Source organism: Crinia signifera, chromosome 3, assembly GCF_055691185.1.
Source record: "Crinia signifera chromosome 3, ASM5569118v1, whole genome shotgun sequence".
In the NCBI taxonomy this organism is placed as follows: domain Eukaryota; kingdom Metazoa; phylum Chordata; class Amphibia; order Anura; family Myobatrachidae; genus Crinia; species Crinia signifera.
Genome location: NC_139219.1, coordinates 85,548,970 through 85,571,089, shown reverse-complemented (window position 1 = coordinate 85,571,089; position 22,120 = coordinate 85,548,970). Strand labels below are relative to the sequence as shown.

At 38.8% G+C, this 22,120-nt stretch overlaps 15 non-coding genes across 15 annotated transcripts; all 15 read right to left on the bottom strand.

Annotated features, from left to right (window-relative positions):
* Window positions 1-362: 362 nt before the first annotated feature.
* On the bottom strand, window positions 363-445 carry TRNAL-UAA (transfer RNA leucine (anticodon UAA)). The gene has a single exon. It is a non-coding gene; the product is annotated as a tRNA-Leu (tRNA).
* Window positions 446-1,774: 1,329 nt separating this feature from the next.
* On the bottom strand, window positions 1,775-1,857 carry TRNAL-UAA (transfer RNA leucine (anticodon UAA)). Its single transcript has one exon. It is a non-coding gene; the product is annotated as a tRNA-Leu (tRNA).
* Window positions 1,858-2,656: 799 nt separating this feature from the next.
* On the bottom strand, window positions 2,657-2,739 carry TRNAL-UAA (transfer RNA leucine (anticodon UAA)). The gene has a single exon. It is a non-coding gene; the product is annotated as a tRNA-Leu (tRNA).
* An 860-nt stretch (window positions 2,740-3,599) lies between these two features.
* Window positions 3,600-3,682, bottom strand: TRNAL-UAA (transfer RNA leucine (anticodon UAA)). Its single transcript has one exon. It is a non-coding gene; the product is annotated as a tRNA-Leu (tRNA).
* Window positions 3,683-4,481: 799 nt separating this feature from the next.
* TRNAL-UAA (transfer RNA leucine (anticodon UAA)) lies at window positions 4,482-4,564 on the bottom strand. Its single transcript has one exon. It is a non-coding gene; the product is annotated as a tRNA-Leu (tRNA).
* An 863-nt stretch (window positions 4,565-5,427) lies between these two features.
* TRNAL-UAA (transfer RNA leucine (anticodon UAA)) lies at window positions 5,428-5,510 on the bottom strand. Its single transcript has one exon. It is a non-coding gene; the product is annotated as a tRNA-Leu (tRNA).
* An 800-nt stretch (window positions 5,511-6,310) lies between these two features.
* TRNAL-UAA (transfer RNA leucine (anticodon UAA)) lies at window positions 6,311-6,393 on the bottom strand. The gene has a single exon. It is a non-coding gene; the product is annotated as a tRNA-Leu (tRNA).
* Window positions 6,394-7,254: 861 nt separating this feature from the next.
* Window positions 7,255-7,337, bottom strand: TRNAL-UAA (transfer RNA leucine (anticodon UAA)). The gene has a single exon. It is a non-coding gene; the product is annotated as a tRNA-Leu (tRNA).
* An 8,478-nt stretch (window positions 7,338-15,815) lies between these two features.
* TRNAL-UAG (transfer RNA leucine (anticodon UAG)) lies at window positions 15,816-15,898 on the bottom strand. The gene has a single exon. It is a non-coding gene; the product is annotated as a tRNA-Leu (tRNA).
* An 863-nt stretch (window positions 15,899-16,761) lies between these two features.
* Window positions 16,762-16,844, bottom strand: TRNAL-UAA (transfer RNA leucine (anticodon UAA)). The gene has a single exon. It is a non-coding gene; the product is annotated as a tRNA-Leu (tRNA).
* Window positions 16,845-17,564: 720 nt separating this feature from the next.
* On the bottom strand, window positions 17,565-17,647 carry TRNAL-UAA (transfer RNA leucine (anticodon UAA)). Its single transcript has one exon. It is a non-coding gene; the product is annotated as a tRNA-Leu (tRNA).
* An 863-nt stretch (window positions 17,648-18,510) lies between these two features.
* On the bottom strand, window positions 18,511-18,593 carry TRNAL-UAA (transfer RNA leucine (anticodon UAA)). Its single transcript has one exon. It is a non-coding gene; the product is annotated as a tRNA-Leu (tRNA).
* Window positions 18,594-19,392: 799 nt separating this feature from the next.
* Window positions 19,393-19,475, bottom strand: TRNAL-UAA (transfer RNA leucine (anticodon UAA)). The gene has a single exon. It is a non-coding gene; the product is annotated as a tRNA-Leu (tRNA).
* An 863-nt stretch (window positions 19,476-20,338) lies between these two features.
* TRNAL-UAA (transfer RNA leucine (anticodon UAA)) lies at window positions 20,339-20,421 on the bottom strand. Its single transcript has one exon. It is a non-coding gene; the product is annotated as a tRNA-Leu (tRNA).
* Window positions 20,422-21,220: 799 nt separating this feature from the next.
* Window positions 21,221-21,303, bottom strand: TRNAL-UAA (transfer RNA leucine (anticodon UAA)). Its single transcript has one exon. It is a non-coding gene; the product is annotated as a tRNA-Leu (tRNA).
* Between the last annotated feature and the right edge of the window lie 817 nt (window positions 21,304-22,120).

Sequence of the window (22,120 nt, the reverse complement as noted above, 5' to 3'; positions counted from 1 at the left end):
CTTTGCTTGGCAATTTTTACACCTATTTTAACAAATTACATTAGGCATTCAAAGGGTTTATGTTGATAACTAACAGAAATAAATGCTAACTTTCTTTTTCTGTACGGTCACATGGCAATACTTTTGTGGAAATGTATGTTGGTCCACAAATATATGAAACATATACTACTTTCTCTAATTTCCAACATTCTGCCATGTAGACTAAAACAGAATGTAACTTTCATTTTCTGTACTTTCACATGACAATGCTTTTGTAGAATGCATGGTGCCAACTATCATAAGCAACATATATTCCTCTACGCTTTTCTAATCGATGGAATTCTTCCTTGCACATTTTTAGAAGGTTTTAATTCAAAAAAGCATACCAGAAGTGGGGTTTGAACCCACGCGGATACAAATCCATTGGATCTTAAGTCCAATGCCTTAACCACTCGGCCACCCTGGTGCAATTCTGGCCGCTGCTTTTTCTTATGCTAGATGCTTTTGCAATGGGCCTATTTCTTTCAATATGGTCAACTTTTATTCAAACATACACAACTTAGAGCAGGCATGTCCAAACTATGGCCCTCCAGTTGTGAAACTACAATTCCCATCATGCCTTGCCACAGTTTTGCTATTAGGGAATGCTAAAACTATTGCAAGGTGTGCTGGGATGTGTAGTTTCACAACAGCTGGAGGGCCATAGTTTGGACATGCCTGACTTAGGCTGTGTACACACGTGGGCGATATTGTCTAGATCTCGTGAAATATGGTCGCTGAGCGACCAAATTGCCCACGATGGGAGTGTGCACCGGCGATATATTGCCGGGTGCGCGCTCCTGTTTTCTCCCACTTAGTGATCACTGGTCACAGGAACATGCTCATGCGACCAGCTGATTTCCACTGCCGGGCACCCCCGAAAGTTTCTCTTTCATCAGCGACCAGAAAACGGTACACTGAGCGATATATCGCTCATCGCGAGTGATATATCGCTCAACGATATATCCCCCCGTGTGTACGGGGCTTTAGCGTCTAAATTATTACATATCTGGGTATTTTCAAAGATTTTATGATATCTATATTTCTTTTATTCATAGAAAATAAGTTTATTTGAAAAATGTAACTCAAAATATAATTTTTGTTGATGTTTTATGATTGACAGTTGAAATTAATAAAAAAATCAAAATAAGGCAGACTTCCAGCTGCCACTGAGCCCCCCAGCAGCCCCCTGCCAATTCTAAATATGCCTGGAAAACCACCAGGAGTAGCAGAGACCACGGTTGACAAGCAGACAGGTAAGTTGTCTTTTTTTCATGTCAGGGGTATTCAGCGCTGCAAACTATGCGAACAGTTTTCAAAATTGGATACTGTGGGTATCACAAGTGCACTTACCTATGGTAATCCATAATGCTGTACCATTTTCATACAGTTCCTTTAATAAAATATATTTAAAACTTGGATACAGTGGTTATAACGAGTGCACATACCCATGGTAATCAAAAATTGTACACAAAGCATGCACGTTTGTATTACCTCACTCCCAAATTTATATCACATAAAGTTATTGATTTTGACCATATTTTCAGATTGTCCAGCCATATAGACTGCTCTTTATTTATATGATGATTATTGACCTTTACAAATGTTCCTTTTTGTCTTGCCATATGAGAATGTTTTTGTGGAACAATTATGTTGCTCAACAAATGTAAGCAACATAGACTCCTGAACATGTTAAGCACATAACTCTGTTAACATTCTTCCTTTAACATTTTCACAAGGGTAGAATTAAAATTCATACCAGAAGTGGGGTTCGAACCCACGCGGATAGAAATCCATTGGATCTTAAGTCCAACGCCTTAACCACTCGGCCATCCTGGTTTGTTGCTGCAACTTGTTGTCATGGGAAAATACTATTTCAATGTTCATGTGTATTTTAATGTGCATAGCTATCTTTTTATTCAAACTTTCTAGTGCTTGGAGTCTAAATTATGACATATTTCTGGCAACTTTTATGGATATTATATCCTTATTTCATTTCCCAACAGAAAGTAAGGTTCTTTAGAAAATATTTACTCAAAGTATGTATTTTATTGAATTTCATTATATTTTTACATTATTCAGCTATATAGATTGCTCTGCCTTTTAACTCTTTGAGTGCCAACATCTGTGACAGATTTTCAAAATATCTGCTAAAACTGCCAAAGTCGCTCACATTTGTTCTATAAATTCAAATAAAAAATGTAGTGTAAACAAAGATTATATTTCCTATGTAAGGTAAACATTACAGGTCATTATGATGAATAAAAAAAACTTTGCTTGGCAATTTTTACACTTTTTTTAACATATCACATTAGACATTCAAAGGGTTTATGTTGATAACTAACATTTGGAAATAAATGCTAACTTTCTTTTTCTGTACGGTCACATGGCAATTCTTTTGTGGAAATGTATGGTGGTCAACAAAGATATGCAACATATACTCCTTTCTCTAATTTCCAACATTCTGTCATGTACATTAAAACAGAATGTAACTTTCATTTTCTGTATGTTCACATGGCAATGCTTTTGTAGAATGCATGTTGCCAACTATCATAAGCAACATATATTTATGTATGCTTTTCTGATTGATGGCATTCTTACTTGTACATTTATATAAGGCTTAAATGAAAAAAAAGCATACCAGAAGTGGGGTTCGAACCCACGCGGATACAAATCCATTGGATCTTAAGTCCAACGCCTTAACCACTCGGCCATCCTGGTGTGATTCTGGCAGCTGCTTTTTCTTATGTTAGATGCTTTTGCAATGGGCCTATTTCTTTCAATATGGTCAACTTTTATTCAAACATACACAACTTAGAATCTAAATGATTACATATCTGGGTATTTTCAGAGATTTTATGATATCTATATTTCTTTTATTCATAGAAAATAAGTTTATTTGAAAAATGTAACTCAAAATAGATTTTTTGTTGATGTTTTATGATTGACAGTTGAAATTAATAAAAAATCTAAATAAGGCAGACTTCCAGCTGCCACTGAGCCCCCCAGCAGCCCCCTGCCAATTCTAAATATGCCTGGAAAACCCCAGGAGTAGCAGAGACCACGGTTGACAAGCAGACAGGTAAGTTGTCTTTTTTTATGTCAGGGATTTTCAGCGCTGCAAACTCTGCGAACAGTTTTCAAAATTGGATACTGTGGGTATCACAAGTGCACTTACCTATGGTAATCCATAATGCTGTACCATTTTCATACAGTTCCTTTAATAAAATATATTTAAAACTTGGATACTGTGGTTATAACGAGTGCACATACCCATGGTAATCCAAAATTGTGCACAAAGCATGCTCGTTTGTATTACCTCACTCCCAAATTTATATCACATAAAGTTATTGATTTTGACCATATTTTCATATTGTCCAGCCATATAGACTGCTCTTTATTTTTATGATGATTATTGACCTTTACAAATGTTGCTTTTTGTCTTGCCATATGAGAATGTTTTTGTGGAACAATTATGTTGCTCAACAAATGTAAGCAACATAGACTCCTGAACATGTTAAGCACATAACTCTGTTAACATTCTTCCTTTAACATTTTCTCAAGGGTAGAATTAAAATTCATACCAGAAGTGGGGTTCGAACCCACGCGGATAGAAATCCATTGGATCTTAAGTCCAACGCCTTAACCACTCGGCCATCCTGGTTTGTTGCTGCAACTTGTTGTCATGGGAAAATACTATTTCAATGTTCATGTGTATTTAATTGTGCATGGCTATCATTTTATTCAAACTTTCTAGTGCTTGGAGTCTAAATTATGACATATTTCTGGCAACTTTTATGGATATTATATCCTTATTTCATTTCCCAACAGAAAGTAAGGTTCTTTAGAAAATATTTACTCAAAGTATGTATTTTATTGAATTTCATTATATTTTTACAATATTCAGCTATATAGATTGCTCTGCCTTTTAACTCTTTGAGTGCCAACATCTGTGACAGATTTTCAAAATATCTGCTAAAACTGCCAAAGTCGCTCAAATTTGTTCTATAAATTCAAATAAAAAATGTAGTGTAAACAAAGATTATATTTCCTATGTAAGGTAAACATTACAGGTCTTTATGATGAATAAAAAAACTTTGCTTGGCAATTTTTACACCTTTTTTAACATATCACATTAGACATTCAAAGGGTTTATGTTGGTAACTAACATTTGGAAATAAATGCTAACTTTCTTTTTCTGTACGGTCACATGGCAATTCTTTTGTGGAAATGTATGGTGGTCAACAAAGATATGCAACATATTCTCCTTTCTCTAATTTCCAACATTCTGTCATGTACATTAAAACAGAATGTAACTTTCATTTTCTGTATGTTCACATGGCAATGCTTTTGCAGAATGCATGGTGCCAACTATCATAAGCAACATATATTCCTGTATGCTTTTCTGATTGATGACATTCTTACTTGTACATTTTTATAAGGCTTAAATGAAAAAAAAAGCATACCAGAAGTGGGGTTCGAACCCACGCGGATTCAAATCCATTGGATCTTAAGTCCAACGCCTTAACCACTCGGCCATCCTGGTGTGAATCTGACAGCTGCTTTTTCTTATGCTAGATGCTTTTGCAATGGGCCTATTTCTTTCAATATGGTCAACTTTTATTCAAACATACACAACTTAGAGTCTAAATGATTACATATCTGGGTATTTTCAGAGATTTTATGATATCTATATTTCTTTTATTCATAGAAAATAAGTTTATTTGAAAAAATGTAACTCAAAATATAATTTTTGCAGATGTTTTATGATTGACAGTTGAAATTAATAAAAAATCTAAATAAGGCAGACTTCCAGCTGCCACTGAGCCCCCCAGCAGCCCCCTGCCAATTCTAAATATGCCTGGAAAACCACCAGGAGTAGCAGAGACCACGGTTGACAAGCAGACAGGTAAGTTGTCTTTTTTTCATGTCAGGGGTATTCAGCGCTGCAAACTATGCGAACAGTTTTCAAAATTGGATACTGTGGGTATCACAAGTGCACTTACCTATGGTAATCCATAATGCTGTACCATTTTCATACAGTTCCTTTAATAAAATATATTTAAAACTTGGATACAGTGGTTATAACGAGTGCACATACCCATGGTAATCAAAAATTGTACACAAAGCATGCACGTTTGTATTACCTCACTCCCAAATTTATATCACATAAAGTTATTGATTTTGACCATATTTTCAGATTGTCCAGCCATATAGACTGCTCTTTATTTATATGATGATTATTGACCTTTACAAATGTTCCTTTTTCTCTTGCCAAATGAGAATGTTTTTGTGGAACAATTATGTTGCTCAACAAATGTAAGCAACATAGACTCCTGAACATGTTAAGCACATAACTCTGTTAACATTCTTCCTTTAACATTTTCACAAGGGTAGAATTAAAATTCATACCAGAAGTGGGGTTCGAACCCACGCGGATAGAAATCCATTGGATCTTAAGTCCAACGCCTTAACCACTCGGCCATCCTGGTTTGTTGCTGCAACTTGTTGTCATGGGAAAATACTATTTCAATGTTCATGTGTATTTTAATGTGCATAGCTATCTTTTTATTCAAACTTTCTAGTGCTTGGAGTCTAAATTATGACATATTTCTGGCAACTTTTATGGATATTATATCCTTATTTCATTTCCCAACAGAAAGTAAGGTTCTTTAGAAAATATTTACTCAAAGTATGTATTTTATTGAATTTCATTATATTTTTACATTATTCAGCTATATAGATTGCTCTGCCTTTTAACTCTTTGAGTGCCAACATCTGTGACAGATTTTCAAAATATCTGCTAAAACTGCCAAAGTCGCTCACATTTGTTCTATAAATTCAAATAAAAAATGTAGTGTAAACAAAGATTATATTTCCTATGTAAGGTAAACATTACAGGTCATTATGATGAATAAAAAAACTTTGCTTGGCAATTTTTACACCTTTTTTAACATATCACATTAGACATTCAAAGGGTTTATGTTGATAACTAACATTTGGAAATAAATGCTAACTTTCTTTTTCTGTACGGTCACATGGCAATTCTTTTGTGGAAATGTATGGTGGTCAACAAAGATATGCAACATATACTCCTTTCTCTAATTTCCAACATTCTGTCATGTACATTAAAACAGAATGTAACTTTCATTTTCTGTATGTTCACATGGCAATGCTTTTGTAGAATGCATGTTGCCAACTATCATAAGCAACATATATTCATGTATGCTTTTCTTTATTGATGGCATTCTTACTTGTACATTTATATAAGGCTTAAATGAAAAAAAAAGCATACCAGAAGTGGGGTTCGAACCCACGCGGATACAAATCCATTGGATCTTAAGTCCAACGCCTTAACCACTCAGCCATCCTGGTGTGATTCTGGCAGCTGCTTTTTCTTATGTTAGATGCTTTTGCAATGGGCCTATTTCTTTCAATATGGTCAACTTTTATTCAAACATACACAACTTAGAATCTAAATGATTACATATCTGGGTATTTTCAGAGATTTTATGATATCTATATTTCTTTTATTCATAGAAAATAAGTTTATTTGAAAAATGTAACTCAAAATAGATTTTTTGTTGATGTTTTATGATTGACAGTTGAAATTAATAAAAAATCAAAATAAGGCAGACTTCCAGCTGCCACTGAGCCCCCCAGCAGCCCCCTGCCAATTCTAAATATGCCTGGAAAACCCCCAGGAGTAGCAGAGACCACGGTTGACAAGCAGACAGGTAAGTTGTCTTTTTTTATGTCAGGGGTTTTCAGCGCTGCAAACTCTGCGAACAGTTTTCAAAATTGGATACTGTGGGTATCACAAGTGCACTTACCTATGGTAATCCATAATGCTGTACCATTTTCATACAGTTCCTTTAATAAAATATATTTAAAACTTGGATACTGTGGTTATAACGAGTGCACATACCCATGGTAATCCAAAATTGTGCACAAAGCATGCTCGTTTGTATTACCTCACTCCCAAATTTATATCACATAAAGTTATTGATTTTGACCATATTTTCATATTGTCCAGCCATATAGACTGCTCTTTATTTTTATGATGATTATTGACCTTTACAAATGTTGCTTTTTGTCTTGCCATATGAGAATGTTTTTGTGGAACAATTATGTTGCTCAACAAATGTAAGCAACATAGACTCCTGAACATGTTAAGCACATAACTCTGTTAACATTCTTCCTTTAACATTTTCTCAAGGGTAGAATTAAAATTCATACCAGAAGTGGGGTTCGAACCCACGCGGATAGAAATCCATTGGATCTTAAGTCCAACGCCTTAACCACTCGGCCATCCTGGTTTGTTGCTGCAACTTGTTGTCATGGGAAAATACTATTTCAATGTTTATGTGTATTTAATTGTGCATGGCTATCATTTTATTCAAACTTTCTAGTGCTTGGAGTCTAAATTATGACATATTTCTGGCAACTTTTATGGATATTATATCCTTATTTCATTTCCCAACAGAAAGTAAGGTTCTTAAGAAAATATTTACTCAAAGTATGTATTTTATTGAATTTCATTATATTTTTACAATATTCAGCTATATAGATTGCTCTGCCTTTTAACTCTTTGAGTGCCAACATCTGTGACAGATTTTCAAAATATCTGCTAAAACTGCCAAAGTCGCTCAAATTTGTTCTATAAATTCAAATAAAAAATGTAGTGTAAACAAAGATTATATTTCCTATGTAAGGTAAACATTACAGGTCTTTATGATGAATAAAAAAACTTTGCTTGGCAATTTTTACACCTTTTTTAACATAGCACATTAGACATTCAAAGGGTTTATGTTGATAACTAACATTTGGAAATAAATGCTAACTTTCTTTTTCTGTACAGTCACATGGCAATTCTTTTGTGGAAATGTATGGTGGTCAACAAAGATATGCAACATATTCTCCTTTCTCTAATTTCCAACATTCTGTCATGTACATTAAAACAGAATGTAACTTTCATTTTCTGTATGTTCACATGGCAATGCTTTTGCAGAATGCATGGTGCCAACTATCATAAGCAACATATATTCCTGTATGCTTTTCTGATTGATGACATTCTTACTTGCACATTTTTTTTTTTTTGTGCAAACAATTTTTATTAAGATAAAGAGTTCAAGCATCTTCAAAATGTTACATTGTAATGTACTGTCAGAACAAGGTAAAACAATAATAAACAGAAGGAAACAATTACAGACGTCATGTGCATTATTTCCAGAGTAAGAACATTGCAAAATTAGAGATATCATGTCGAATATAAAAATACTAGGATTATCTCTCACATTTTAGCAGAAATAGAGACATTCTGTGTAATTATACCAAAGGTATCGTATTTTTAAGAAACAACAAGGAGAAGAAGAGAGAAAGGAAAAGAGAGGAAGAAGGACGGTAAGGTGGAGAGGGGAGGGGAAGGGTTATGCCCACGGACAACTATGTCTCTGGGTTCTGAGTGGGTGTAGCTAACTGGGAGTAGTCTGTAGACTCCTTAAAAGTGATCCAACTCAGCCATGTTGCCACAAAAGATTGGGAGGGATCTTTCAGGAAAGAAGACAGGTCCTCCATAGACATGTATAGGTCTATTCTACGGAACCAATGTGATATAGGGGGTGGTGTCGTTGACCTCCAGTGACATGGGATAACTGCTCTAGCCGCGTTCAATAAATGCTTAAGTAAAGATTTCTTAAATCGAGAAATCGCTATATCTGTAAGGTTGAGCAGCCAAAACTCTGGGGTGAAAGGCAGTGAGGAATTAGTGATCTTTTCTGCAATTCTATGTACCTGGCGCCAGTATTCTTGGATGCCAGGGCACCCCCACCATATATGTAATGGAGTACCCGATGATTGACTACATCTCCAACAGAGATCAGGTATAGTATTGTTTAATTTATGTAGTATGGATGGACATCTATACCAACGTGACAATATCTTATACTGAGTCTCCAGTGTCTGAACCGATGAGGAGGAGATAGAAATAAATTTAAATATTTGCAACCACTGGTCTTCCGATAGGTCCCGCCCCAACTCCCTGTGCCAAGCCATAGTGTAACCGGGCATCCAGCCGGATGGACAATTTAGGCATGTTTGATATAATTTAGAGATTAAGTGCTTTGGGGGTTCCTGAGAGAGTAAAAGAGACTCGAACGGAGTCGGTTCCCAGGGTTGAGTGCGCTTGGGCAGTGAGGCGACGTAGTGTCTAATTTGGAGGTAGAACCAAAATAGACTCGTCGGGAGACCAGTCTCCTTGTGCAGATCCTCAAAGGAACGCAAACCAGTCCTGTCCACTAATTGACCCAGATAAGACATGTCAACAGGGGATCGGCTAGAGAGATTACGCAGGCCAAATCCTGGGGGAAATTCAGGGTTATTAACTAATGGTGTGAGAAGTGATGTACCAGGGTTAAAGTACTGGAGGTGCTTGTACTTACTCCAACACAGGAGCGTTGGAGTCAAGGTTGGATGTCGCACTGTCGGGGTCTTCTGAAGCCAGGGAATGACCCGGGGAGATATACCAGATGAGTGGCCTTCAATAGCTGGCCATTGTTTAAGTTGAATTGGCCGAGACATCTCCACCACCCTAGTAATATGGACCGAGTGATAGTAGCTAATAAAATGAGGGAGCTGGAGGCCTCCCCTTTCCTTGCTCTGGACTAGAATCTTTTGAGAAAGCCTAGGCCTGCGGTTGGCCCACACAAATTTACCCACCAGGCCTTGTAACTCTCTGAAAAAGGAGGAGGGTATCGCGATTGGAAGAGCTTGAAGTAAATACAATATCTTAGGGAGAATATTCATTTTTATCGTGTTGATCTTTCCCAGCCAGGACAATTTAAGTGTAGACCATTTAGAGAACGAAGCTTTAAAGCTAGCAAGCAACGGCACAAAGTTAAGTTGAAAAAGGTCCGCATTATCTCGGGTTAGTAAGGTCCCTAGGTATTTAATATGTGTTGTCTGCCAATGAAAGGGGAAAGCTCCCTTAAGAGCTTCCACCTGATCAACAGGAGCCGACACGTTTAATGCGGCAGATTTGGTGTAATTTATTTTAAAGTTAGATAAGTATGCGAATCTCTCAAATTCCTTCATGAGGGACGGCAGGGATGTGGTAGGACTAGAGACGAAGGCCAATAAATCATCAGCGTATAGAGCAAGCTTGTGTTCGCTCCTACCAACCTCCACTCCCTTGATGTTTTCATTCATTCTTATTGCACGCGCCAGTGCCTCCATACATAATACAAAAATTAAGGGTGACAGAGGGCAGCCCTGGCGCGTACCATTTCGAATGCTAAAGGAATCAGAGAGTTCGCCATTTACCCGGATGCGCGCTGAGGGAGAACTATAAAGCGCTAAAATGCGATGGAGACATCTCGGGCCCAGTCCAATATGTTCAAGAAGGGTCTCCATAAAGGTCCAATTTACCCTATCGAAGGCTTTCTCCGCGTCGGTAGACAGAAGGACCAAGTGGGCCCCGCCAAGCTTCGTAAAATGGATTAAGTCGATCACTTTGGTCGTATTATCTTTAGCTTCTCGTCCTGCGACGAAGCCCACCTGGTCCTCATGTATCAACCCAGGGAGAAGATGCCCCAATCTCAGTGCAAGGAGTTTAGCAAATAGCTTCAAGTCAGTGTTTAAGAGAGAGATAGGCCTATAGCTCGAGCACTGTGCCGGGTCCTTTCCTTCTTTTGGGATTATAGAGATATGAGCCTCAAGGCTTTGTGGAGAAAAGAGCTTTTCTTTAGAAATGGCATTACATGCCTTTAAGAAAAGTGGCATGAGTGCTGAGCGAAAGGCCTTGTAATAGGTTATCGTAAAGCCGTCTGGGCCTGGACTCTTACCCGACGGGGTGTTGGAGAGGGCCTGCTCTAATTCCTCTATGGAGAAGGGTTGCTCAAGCGTTGCCAAATCTAACTCTGAGAGCCGTGGGAATTGGACCGAGGTTAGATAATCATTAATTTCTTGTTTAAGTAAGGATCTATCAGATTGGGAAATATCTCCCCTTAAGTTATAGAGTCGTGTGTAGTAGGTTTCGAAAGCTTTTGCTATCTGGGGGAAGGTATGCACCCGTTTCCCATCCGTACCCATGATGTTCTGGACATAGGATTGTGCTCTTTGAGCTCTCAAAGCTCTTGCCAGCATTGAGCTAGGTTTGTTGCCCCAGAGGTAAAATTTATGTCTACATTTCCGAAGCTCAAATTTAGTTCTGTCTAGCATTAACTGGTTAAGTGCGACTCTAGCATCAGTGAGCTCTTTTAATATATCTGGGGAGAGTGTGGACTTGTGGGATGTTTCTAAAGATTTTATCTGAGCTATCAGTGTCTGCTTCCGCAACTCTTTCTCCCTTTTTATTTGGGATCCCAATTGAATGCACTTCCCCCTAAGCACGCATTTATGTGCTTCCCAGATCGTTATCGGGGACGTCTGATCGTTATCATTAACAGAAATGTATTCCAAGATTGCGTCAGATAGGTCTTTCTTATATTTAACATCAGATAGTAAGAGCTCGTTAAATCGCCAATTCCAAGGGCGTGGAGAGGGTGCAGAGACGCCAATAGTGACGAATACAGGGGCGTGATCAGACCATGTGATCTGCCCGATTTCACTATGTGTGAAGCTGTGCAGGGACCTATGGTCGACCAGGAAATAGTCTAAACGTGAGTATGTCGAATGAGGAGCAGAGAAAAATGAAAAGTCTTTCACCGTGGGGTTAAGAATCCGCCAGACATCTATCAACTGGTGTTCGTGGAGGAGTTGTTTAACCCTACGATGGTCCTTACCCCGTAGCGAGCTCGGTACTGGATTGCAGTCCAGGAGAGGGTCTAATGACCAATTAAAGTCTCCTCCAATCACGAGACAGCCCTCTCTGTAAGGTTCAATAAGACGCAAAAACCTATTAAAAAATTGTCTCTGCTTAGTGTTGGGGGAGTAGACATTAACAAATGTGTATCTCTGTGAAGAAATTGTACACTGCAAAACTTGACAGCGGCCCTCTATCAGAGAATGATGAGATATATCTGTGGGGTGTAGGCGACGGGAGAATAACATGGAAACGCCTAGAGTTTTCCCTAAGGAATTACAATTGGAGTAAGCCAGTGGATAGTAGTGACTGCTCAACCTTGGTGATGCCCCCTGTTTGAAATGTGTTTCCTGTATAAAGGCCACGTCAACCTTATTAGTGCGAAGTTCTCTGACCAGAGTGGACCTTTTCTCAGGGACATTAAGCCCCTTCACATTCAGGGAGCATAGCTTAAGTGACCTCATATTAGGCAACGGCATGACTGAGTTAATAGGAGCACACCTACCACCAGGACAGCATCAGCAGATGACAGTATGCACTTACAAGGAGGTCCTAGGGCAGTGGAGGGAAGGGGAAGGGGTAGAGAAAGAGAAGGAAACGAGAGCAAAGAGAAATACATTTGCATGTAAGAAGAAAACAAAACAATATGCGCTATCAACAAGAACAATATGAAACCACTGTTGGACTGAATGATGCACGCATGATGCATCATAGTCCAAAAAGAAATGTGGTTCACCCCAACTGGGGGCGGTGGCCACATCCCCCACCGGGCGCGGGGTAGTTTAAGGTATAAATAGAACCAATAACATTTCAAAGAGTCGGTACTGTGACAATAAACAAATCTACCAACAACTGTCCCTCGTTTAGAAGAACGATAGTCCCCTGGTGTATAGGGTCTGCCCAGGAACAGACAACATCCCATTGGTCAAATTATTAAAGCCTGAATTAGGGAACCCCTCTAAGCTGAGAAAAATAGAAAGAAACAGAAAAAGAACAAACAACTCCAATAACTCTTTTGCACTGATGACATATATGGGGGTCCCTCGAGGCCCGGGGCAGGAACCTTAGAGTAATCATTAGGTGAAAAAACACAATTAGAGGTCCCTGGTTACTAGGTATAACAGGTGCTCCTGTCTTCCTGCAACATTATCATGAAGTAATATCTAAGGCATTTTGAGTAGGGCAAGTAATCGATCTTAAGTTATATGAAAGTTGTGACCCAATAAAGTTACAAGAAATTACAACTCACACCTGAGTTCCATAATTGTGGTATAAGGGGACCACAGCATCTAGGCCTCTTGGTTATGGGCCATTCTCCACGCCACGGGAAGACCCCCCACATTCAAGGGGAGCATGAGGAGGAGAAGACATCCACAAATTGCAATGTAATAGCAGGGAGTTCACCATTGCAGTGGGGATAACACACCCTCCTTTATGTAAGATGAGGACCAGTCCATCTCAAAAAGCTCCAAGTCAGGTCGCGTGGTCGGAGTGGGTTGACGTCGCTGGGGAGGCCAATCCGGCACCTTTGCCCACTGTCTGCCATCGTGCGCGTCCAGACGGAGGGCACGGAGGGTCTAGACGTTTTGTCAGATGTAGCCAGTCAGCGAGATGTGGTCTTGGGATATCGAGGGCCTTGCAAAATGGGTCTAAGTCTTCCGGGGTCTGTAAAGTCACCAATTTACCTTCGTGAGACGCCTGGATACTCAAAGGGAAGCCCCAGCGGAATCTGACGTTTTTCTGTTTAAGCTGATCTGTGAGGGGTTTAAGCAGACGCCTTTGTTGGAGAGTGTTCCAAGACAAGTCTGGGAATATTTGCACCCTTTCTCCATTAAATTCAATGGCTTCCAGTTTGCGGGCTTTACTCAGGATTTCTTCACGCTCTCTGTGGTAGTGCAACCGGCAGATAATATCCCTCGGCTTGTCAGGTTGAAGACCCCTTGGTCTCAATGCGCGGTGGGCACGGTCAAAGAGGAACGTGTGGTCAGGTGCGGCATCTGTTAATTCGTTAAATATTTTTGTGAGAGCGTCAATAATTCCAGGCCCCTGGATGTCTTCTGTAAGACCTCTGATGCGTAGATTATTTCTCCTCCCCCTGTTGTCCAAATCATCAAGACGCCGCTGCAAGGACTTTAACTCCTGAGCGTGGGTGGATGCTGTTTCATATAATTTATCCTGATAGTTAACCACGTCATTCGTGAGGTCTTCTAGTTCCGAAACACGCTGCGTTGTCTGGTTTAGCTCAGATTGGACTGATGAGATCTCCATTTTGATCGTTTCACGTAGCTTCTGCTCCATATCCAAGAAGTCCTTCTTGGAAGGGAGGTCCGACTTAGTAGGTAAGGTGCGGAGATAAGCTAGGACCTCCGTCAATGTGGTCTCAGGGTGTTGCGGGATGGAGGGACCAGGCGAGGAGTCCATTTGCAGCGGGTCTCTAGGTGATTGCGAACAGTCTGAAGGTGCCTGGGAATCTTCTATATTGGTCCCGGAGGTGTGGGTAAGGTATTGAAAAATTGTAGGTTTGGAAGAGCCGTCACTTGGGTGCTTAGACATAGGTGTCTGTGGGCCTCTCTTAGACTTCCCCATAGGTGGACCGGTCATACACTGAGAGTAAACAGGGGGGTAGCTTCAGAGACACTTGGTAGTACCGACTCAAGAGGGAATTCACAGAAGCCCGGAGGGAGACCAGTGGCCACACTCCCCCATATTAGCGGGTGGCTAGGGAGTCATGGCCTGCAGTATGTTAACAGTGTCCATCTAGAGCTGTCATCCTGGATTTATTGCGGGTAAGGAAGATATCATGGCATCACATAGTAGTAGTAAGGTAGAGAAGTTGTAAATTTAAAAATTGAGTTGCAGTTTCAATATCGGCCACAAGATGGTGTGTGGAGACCAGGGCTGTGGTACTAGGGTAGGGAATGTCTCCCTTTTAGAGGAGCTTTTGCAGGGAGTTGGACCTGCGGAACTGAATCAGGGGTATCTTATATATCTCTGCACACTTCAAACACAGCGAATCCAGCGAAGGGGTAGGCCAGGCAGGTATAGTACCCCAGGGAACAGGGGCAAGAGGCAAGAGGTATCCCTACAGGGTCAGTCTGTGTCAGTATCCCAAGGAGAGAGTGTCACACTGCAGGTACAGTCTCTGTATCAGAATCAGTGGGTAATGTATAATGGGTAGTTTTTAGTGGGGGGATTAAACCCACTTACTGTGTCCACTGGGAGGTGACCGTTCCAGGTATCTGGCTCTGGAGGGGAGAATGCACCAGCTTCTATGTGCAGGAGGTTGCTGGTGTATAATCAAGATGGCCGCCGCTCCTAACCCTCAGGGCACCCCAGACCATTCAGCCCCTCCGTGGGGAGCACCGGCGCCCCAGCGCGTCTCCTCTCACTGACTTTTCATGCTCAGGGGGGGGGTCCCACCGCCTCCAGGCGCGAGCCCTCTGCTTTCCCCGACGTTGTATATTGGCTGCCGGCTCCCTCTCGCTGCGACAGTATGGATGTGAGCCGCCGGCCGAATCCAAGATGGCCGCCGCGGCAGGGAGACGGAGTGAGATCCTGCAGCCCTGAGCTTCCCTCCGGCCAACAAGCTCACCAGGGCAGGAGAGGTCTGTCCGCTTGGGTAGGGGGAGACTCCGCTTACCTCCCAGAGCCTGGTGCTACCCTGTAAGGTCCCGGAAACCGTTCCGAGCGGGCCTTGGAGCTCATCCGATGGGTGTATGCTGTAATTGAGGCCGCGGCTTCGTCCGGGCTACCAGGCCGCAACCTGCAGGGCAGGATTCCTCCTACCCCCGCCTCGGCAGCTCTGATAACCCCGATTCGGGGGGGCCCCACCGGACAGGCAGGTAATATAGGAGGCAGTAGGGGGTCAGGATTAGGCACAAAATGCCGTTTTGGAGGATGTGTTGTGGGAGCTCTGTAAAGAGACGTCTGCTCTCTTCAGCGTTAGGCCACGCCCCTACTTGTACATTTTTATAAGGCTTAAATGAAAAAAAAAGCATACCAGAAGTGGGGTTCGAACCCACGCGGATTCAAACCCATTGGATCCTAAGTCCAACGCCTTAACCACTCGGCCATCCTGGTGTGAATCTGACAGCTGCTTTTTCTTATGCTAGATGCTTTTGCAATGGGCCTATTTCTTTCAATATGGTCAACTTTTATTCAAACATACACAACTTAGAGTCTAAATGATTACATATCTGGGTATTTTCAGAGATTTTATGATATCTATATTTCTTTTATTTATAGAAAATAAGTTTATTTGAAAAAATGTAACTCAAAATATAATTTTTGCTGATGTTTTATGATTGACAGTTGAAATTAATAAAAAATCAAAATAAGGCAGACTTCCAGCTGCCACTGAGCCCCCCAGCAGCCCCCTGCCAATTCTAAATATGCCTGGAAAACCACCAGGAGTAGCAGAGACCACGGTTGACAAGCAGACAGGTAAGTTGTCTTTTTTTCATGTCAGGGGTATTCAGCGCTGCAAACTATGCGAACAGTTTTCAAAATTGGATACTGTGGGTATCACAAGTGCACTTACCTATGGTAATCCATAATGCTGTACCATTTTCATACAGTTCCTTTAATAAAATATATTTAAAACTTGGATACAGTGGTTATAACGAGTGCACATACCCATGGTAATCAAAAATTGTACACAAAGCATGCACGTTTGTATTACCTCACTCCCAAATTTATATCACATAAAGTTATTGATTTTGACCATATTTTCAGATTGTACAGCCATATAGACTGCTCTTTATTTATATGATGATTATTGACCTTTACAAATGTTCCTTATTGTCTTGCCATATGAGAATGTTTTTGTGGAACAATTATGTTGCTCAACAAATGTAAGCAACATAGACTCCTGAACATGTTAAGCACATAACTCTGTTAACATTCTTCCTTTAACATTTTCACAAGGGTAGAATTAAAATTCATACCAGAAGTGGGGTTCGAACCCACGCGGATAGAAATCCATTGGATCTTAAGTCCAACGCCTTAACCACTCGGCCATCCTGGTTTGTTGCTGCAACTTGTTGTCATGGGAAAATACTATATATTTCTGGCAACTTTTATGGATATTATATCCTTATTTCATTTCCCAACAGAAAGTAAGGTTCTTTAGAAAATATTTACTCAAAGTATGTATTTTATTGAATTTCATTATATTTTTACAATATTCAGCTATATAGATTGCTCTGCCTTTTAACTCTTTGAGTGCCAACATCTGTGACAGATTTTCAAAATATCTGCTAAAACTGCCAAAGTCGCTCAAATTTGTTCTATAAATTCAAATAAAAAATGTAGTGTAAACAAAGATTATATTTCCTATGTAAGGTAAACATTACAGGTCTTTATGATGAATAAAAAAACTTTGCTTGGCAATTTTTACACCTTTTTTAACATATCACATTAGACATTCAAAGGGTTTATGTTGATAACTAACATTTGGAAATAAATGCTAACTTTCTTTTTCTGTACGGTCACATGGCAATTCTTTTGTGGAAATGTATGGTGGTCAACAAAGATATGCAACATATTCTCCTTTCTCTAATTTCCAACATTCTGTCATGTACATTAAAACAGAATGTAACTTTCATTTTCTGTATGTTCACATGGCAATGCTTTTGCAGAATGCATGGTGCCAACTATCATAAGCAACATATATTCCTGTATGCTTTTCTGATTGATGACATTCTTACTTGTACATTTTTATAAGGCTTAAATGAAAAAAAAAGCATACCAGAAGTGGGGTTCGAACCCACGCGGATTCAAATCCATTGCATCTTAAGTTCAACGCCTTAACCACTCGGCCATCCTGGTGTGAATCTGACAGCTGCTTTTTCTTATGCTAGATGCTTTTGCAATGGGCCTATTTCTTTCAATATGGTCAACTTTTATTCAAACATACACAACTTAGAGTCTAAATGATTACATATCTGGGTATTTTCAGAGATTTTATGATATCTATATTTCTTTTATTCATAGAAAATAAGTTTATTTGAAAAAATGTAACTCAAAATATAATTTTTGCTGATGTTTTATGATTGACAGTTGAAATTAATAAAAAATCAAAATAAGGCAGACTTCCAGCTGCCACTGAGCCCCCCAGCAGCCCCCTGCCAATTCTAAATATGCCTGGAAAACCACCAGGAGTAGCAGAGACCACGGTTGACAAGCAGACAGGTAAGTTGTCTTTTTTTCATGTCAGGGGTATTCAGCGCTGCAAACTATGCGAACAGTTTTCAAAATTGGATACTGTGGGTATCACAAGTGCACTTACCTATGGTAATCCATAATGCTGTACCATTTTCATACAGTTCCTTTAATAAAATATATTTAAAACTTGGATACAGTGGTTATAACGAGTGCACATACCCATGGTAATCAAAAATTGTACACAAAGCATGCACGTTTGTATTACCTCACTCCCAAATTTATATCACATAAAGTTATTGATTTTGACCATATTTTCAGATTGTCCAGCCATATAGACTGCTCTTTATTTATATGATGATTATTGACCTTTACAAATGTTCCTTTTTGTCTTGCCATATGAGAATGTTTTTGTGGAACAATTATGTTGCTCAACAAATGTAAGCAACATAGACTCCTGAACATGTTAAGCACATAACTCTGTTAACATTCTTCCTTTAACATTTTCACAAGGGTAGAATTAAAATTCATACCAGAAGTGGGGATCGAACCCACGCGGATAGAAATCCATTGGATCTTAAGTCCAACGCCTTAACCACTCGGCCATCCTGGTTTGTTGCTGCAACTTGTTGTCATGGGAAAATACTATTTCAATGTTCATGTGTATTTTAATGTGCATAGCTATCTTTTTATTCAAACTTTCTAGTGCTTGGAGTCTAAATTATGACATATTTCTGGCAACTTTTATGGATATTATATCCTTATTTCATTTCCCAACAGAAAGTAAGGTTCTTTAGAAAATATTTACTCAAAGTATGTATTTTATTGAATTTCATTATATTTTTACATTATTCAGCTATATAGATTGCTCTGCCTTTTAACTCTTTGAGTGCCAACATCTGTGACAGATTTTCAAAATATCTGCTAAAACTGCCAAAGTCGCTCAAATTTGTTCTATAAATTCAAATAAAAAATGTAGTGTAAACAAAGATTATATTTCCTATGTAAGGTAAACATTACAGGTCTTTATGATGAATAAAAAAACTTTGCTTGGCAATTTTTACACCTTTTTTAACATATCACATTAGACATTCAAAGGGTTTATGTTGATAACTAACATTTGGAAATAAATGCTAACTTTCTTTTTCTGTACGGTCACATGGCAATTCTTTTGTGGAAATGTATGGTGGTCAACAAAGATATGCAACATATTCTCCTTTCTCTAATTTCCAGCATTCTGTCATGTACATTAAAACAGAATGTAACTTTCATTTTCTGTATGTTCACATGGCAATGCTTTTGCAGAATGCATGGTGCCAACTATCATAAGCAACATATATTCCTGTATGCTTTTCTGATTGATGACATTCTTACTTGTACATTTTTATAAGGCTTAAATGAAAAAAAAAGCATACCAGAAGTGGGGTTCGAACCCACGCGGATTCAAATCCATTGCATCTTAAGTCCAACGCCTTAACCACTCGGCCATCCTGGTGTGAATCTGACAGCTGCTTTTTCTTATGCTAGATGCTTTTGCAATGGGCCTATTTCTTTCAATATGGTCAACTTTTATTCAAACATACACAACTTAGAGTCTAAATGATTACATATCTGGGTATTTTCAGAGATTTTATGATATCTATATTTCTTTTATTCATAGAAAATAAGTTTATTTGAAAAAATGTAACTCAAAATATAATTTTTGCTGATGTTTTATGATTGACAGTTGAAATTAATAAAAAATCAAAATAAGGCAGACTTCCAGCTGCCACTGAGCCCCCCAGCAGCCCCCTGCCAATTCTAAATATGCCTGGAAAACCACCAGGAGTAGCAGAGACCACGGTTGACAAGCAGACAGGTAAGTTGTCTTTTTTTCATGTCAGGGGTATTCAGCGCTGCAAACTATGCGAACAGTTTTCAAAATTGGATACTGTGGGTATCACAAGTGCACTTACCTATGGTAATCCATAATGCTGTACCATTTTCATACAGTTCCTTTAATAAAATATATTTAAAACTTGGATACAGTGGTTATAACGAGTGCACATACCCATGGTAATCAAAAATTGTACACAAAGCATGCACGTTTGTATTACCTCACTCCCAAATTTATATCACATAAAGTTATTGATTTTGACCATATTTTCAGATTGTCCAGCCATATAGACTGCTCTTTATTTATATGATGATTATTGACCTTTACAAATGTTCCTTTTTGTCTTGCCATATGAGAATGTTTTTGTGGAACAATTATGTTGCTCAACAAATGTAAGCAACATAGACTCCTGAACATGTTAAGCACATAACTCTGTTAACATTCTTCCTTTAACATTTTCTCAAGGGTAGAATTAAAATTCATACCAGAAGTGGGGTTCGAACCCACGCGGATAGAAATCCATTGGATCTTAAGTCCAACGCCTTAACCACTCGGCCATCCTGGTTTGTTGCTGCAACTTGTTGTCATGGGAAAATACTATTTCAATGTTCATGTGTATTTAATTGTGAATGGCTATCATTTTATTCAAACTTTCTAGTGCTTGGAGTCTAAATTATGACATATTTCTGGCAACTTTTATGGATATTATATCCTTATTTCATTTCCCAACAGAAAGTAAGGTTCTTTAGAAAATATTTACTCAAAGTATGTATTTTATTGAATTTCATTATATTTTTACAATATTCAGCTATATAGATTGCTCTGCCTTTTAACTCTTTGAGTGCCAACATCTGTGACAGATTTTCAAAATATCTGCTAAAACTGCCAAAGTCGCTCAAATTTGATCTATAAATTCAAATAAAAAATGTAGTGTAAACAAAGATTATATTTCCTATGTAAGGTAAACATTACAGGTCTTTATGATGAATAAAAAAACTTTGCTTGGCAATTTTTACACCTTTTTTAACATATCACATTAGACATTCAAAGGGTTTATGTTGATAACTAACATTTGGAAATAAATGCTAACTTTATTTTTCTGTACGGTCACATGGCAATTCTTTTGTGGAAATGTATGGTGGTCAACAAAGATATGCAACATATTCTCCTTTCTCTAATTTCCAACATTCTGTCATGTACATTAAAACAGAATGTAACTTTCATTTTCTGTATGTTCACATGGCAATGCTTTTGCAGAATGCATGGTGCCAACTATCATAAGCAACATATATTCCTGTATGCTTTTCTGATTGATGACATTCTTACTTGTACATTTTTATAAGGCTTAAATGAAAAAAAAAGCATACCAGAAGTGGGGTTCGAACCCACGCGGATTCAAATCCATTGGATCTTAAGTCCAACGCCTTAACCACTCGGCCATCCTGGTGTGAATCTGACAGCTGCTTTTTCTTATGCTAGATGCTTTTGCAATGGGCCTATTTCCTTCAATATGGTCAACTTTTATTCAAACATACACAACTTAGAGTCTAAATGATTACATATCTGGGTATTTTCAGAGATTTTATGATATCTATATTTCTTTTATTCATAGAAAATAAGTTTATTTGAAAAATGTAACTCAAAATATAATTTTTGCTGATGTTTTATGATTGACAGTTGAAATTAATAAAAAATCAAAATAAGGCAGACTTCCAGCTGCCACTGAGCCCCCCAGCAGCCCCCTGCCAATTCTAAATATGCCTGGAAAACCACCAGGAGTAGCAGAGACCACGGTTGACAAGCAGACAGGTAAGTTGTCTTTTTTTTATGTCAGGGGTATTCAGCGCTGCAAACTATGCGAACAGTTTTCAAAATTGGATACTGTGGGTATCACAAGTGCACTTACCTATGGTAATCCATAATGCTGTACCATTTTCATACAGTTCCTTTAATAAAATATATTTAAAACTTGGATACAGTGGTTATAACGAGTGCACATACCCATGGTAATCCAAAATTGTGCACAAAGCATGCACGTTTGTATTACCTCACTCCCAAATTTATATCACATAAAGTTATTGATTTTGACCATATTTTCAGATTGTTCAGCCATATAGACTGCTCTTTATTTATATGATGATTATTGACCTTTACAAATGTTCCTTTTTGTCTTGCCATATGATAATGTTTTTGTGGAACAATTATGTTGCTCAACAAATGTAAGCAACATAGACTCCTGAACATGTTAAGCACATAACTCTGTT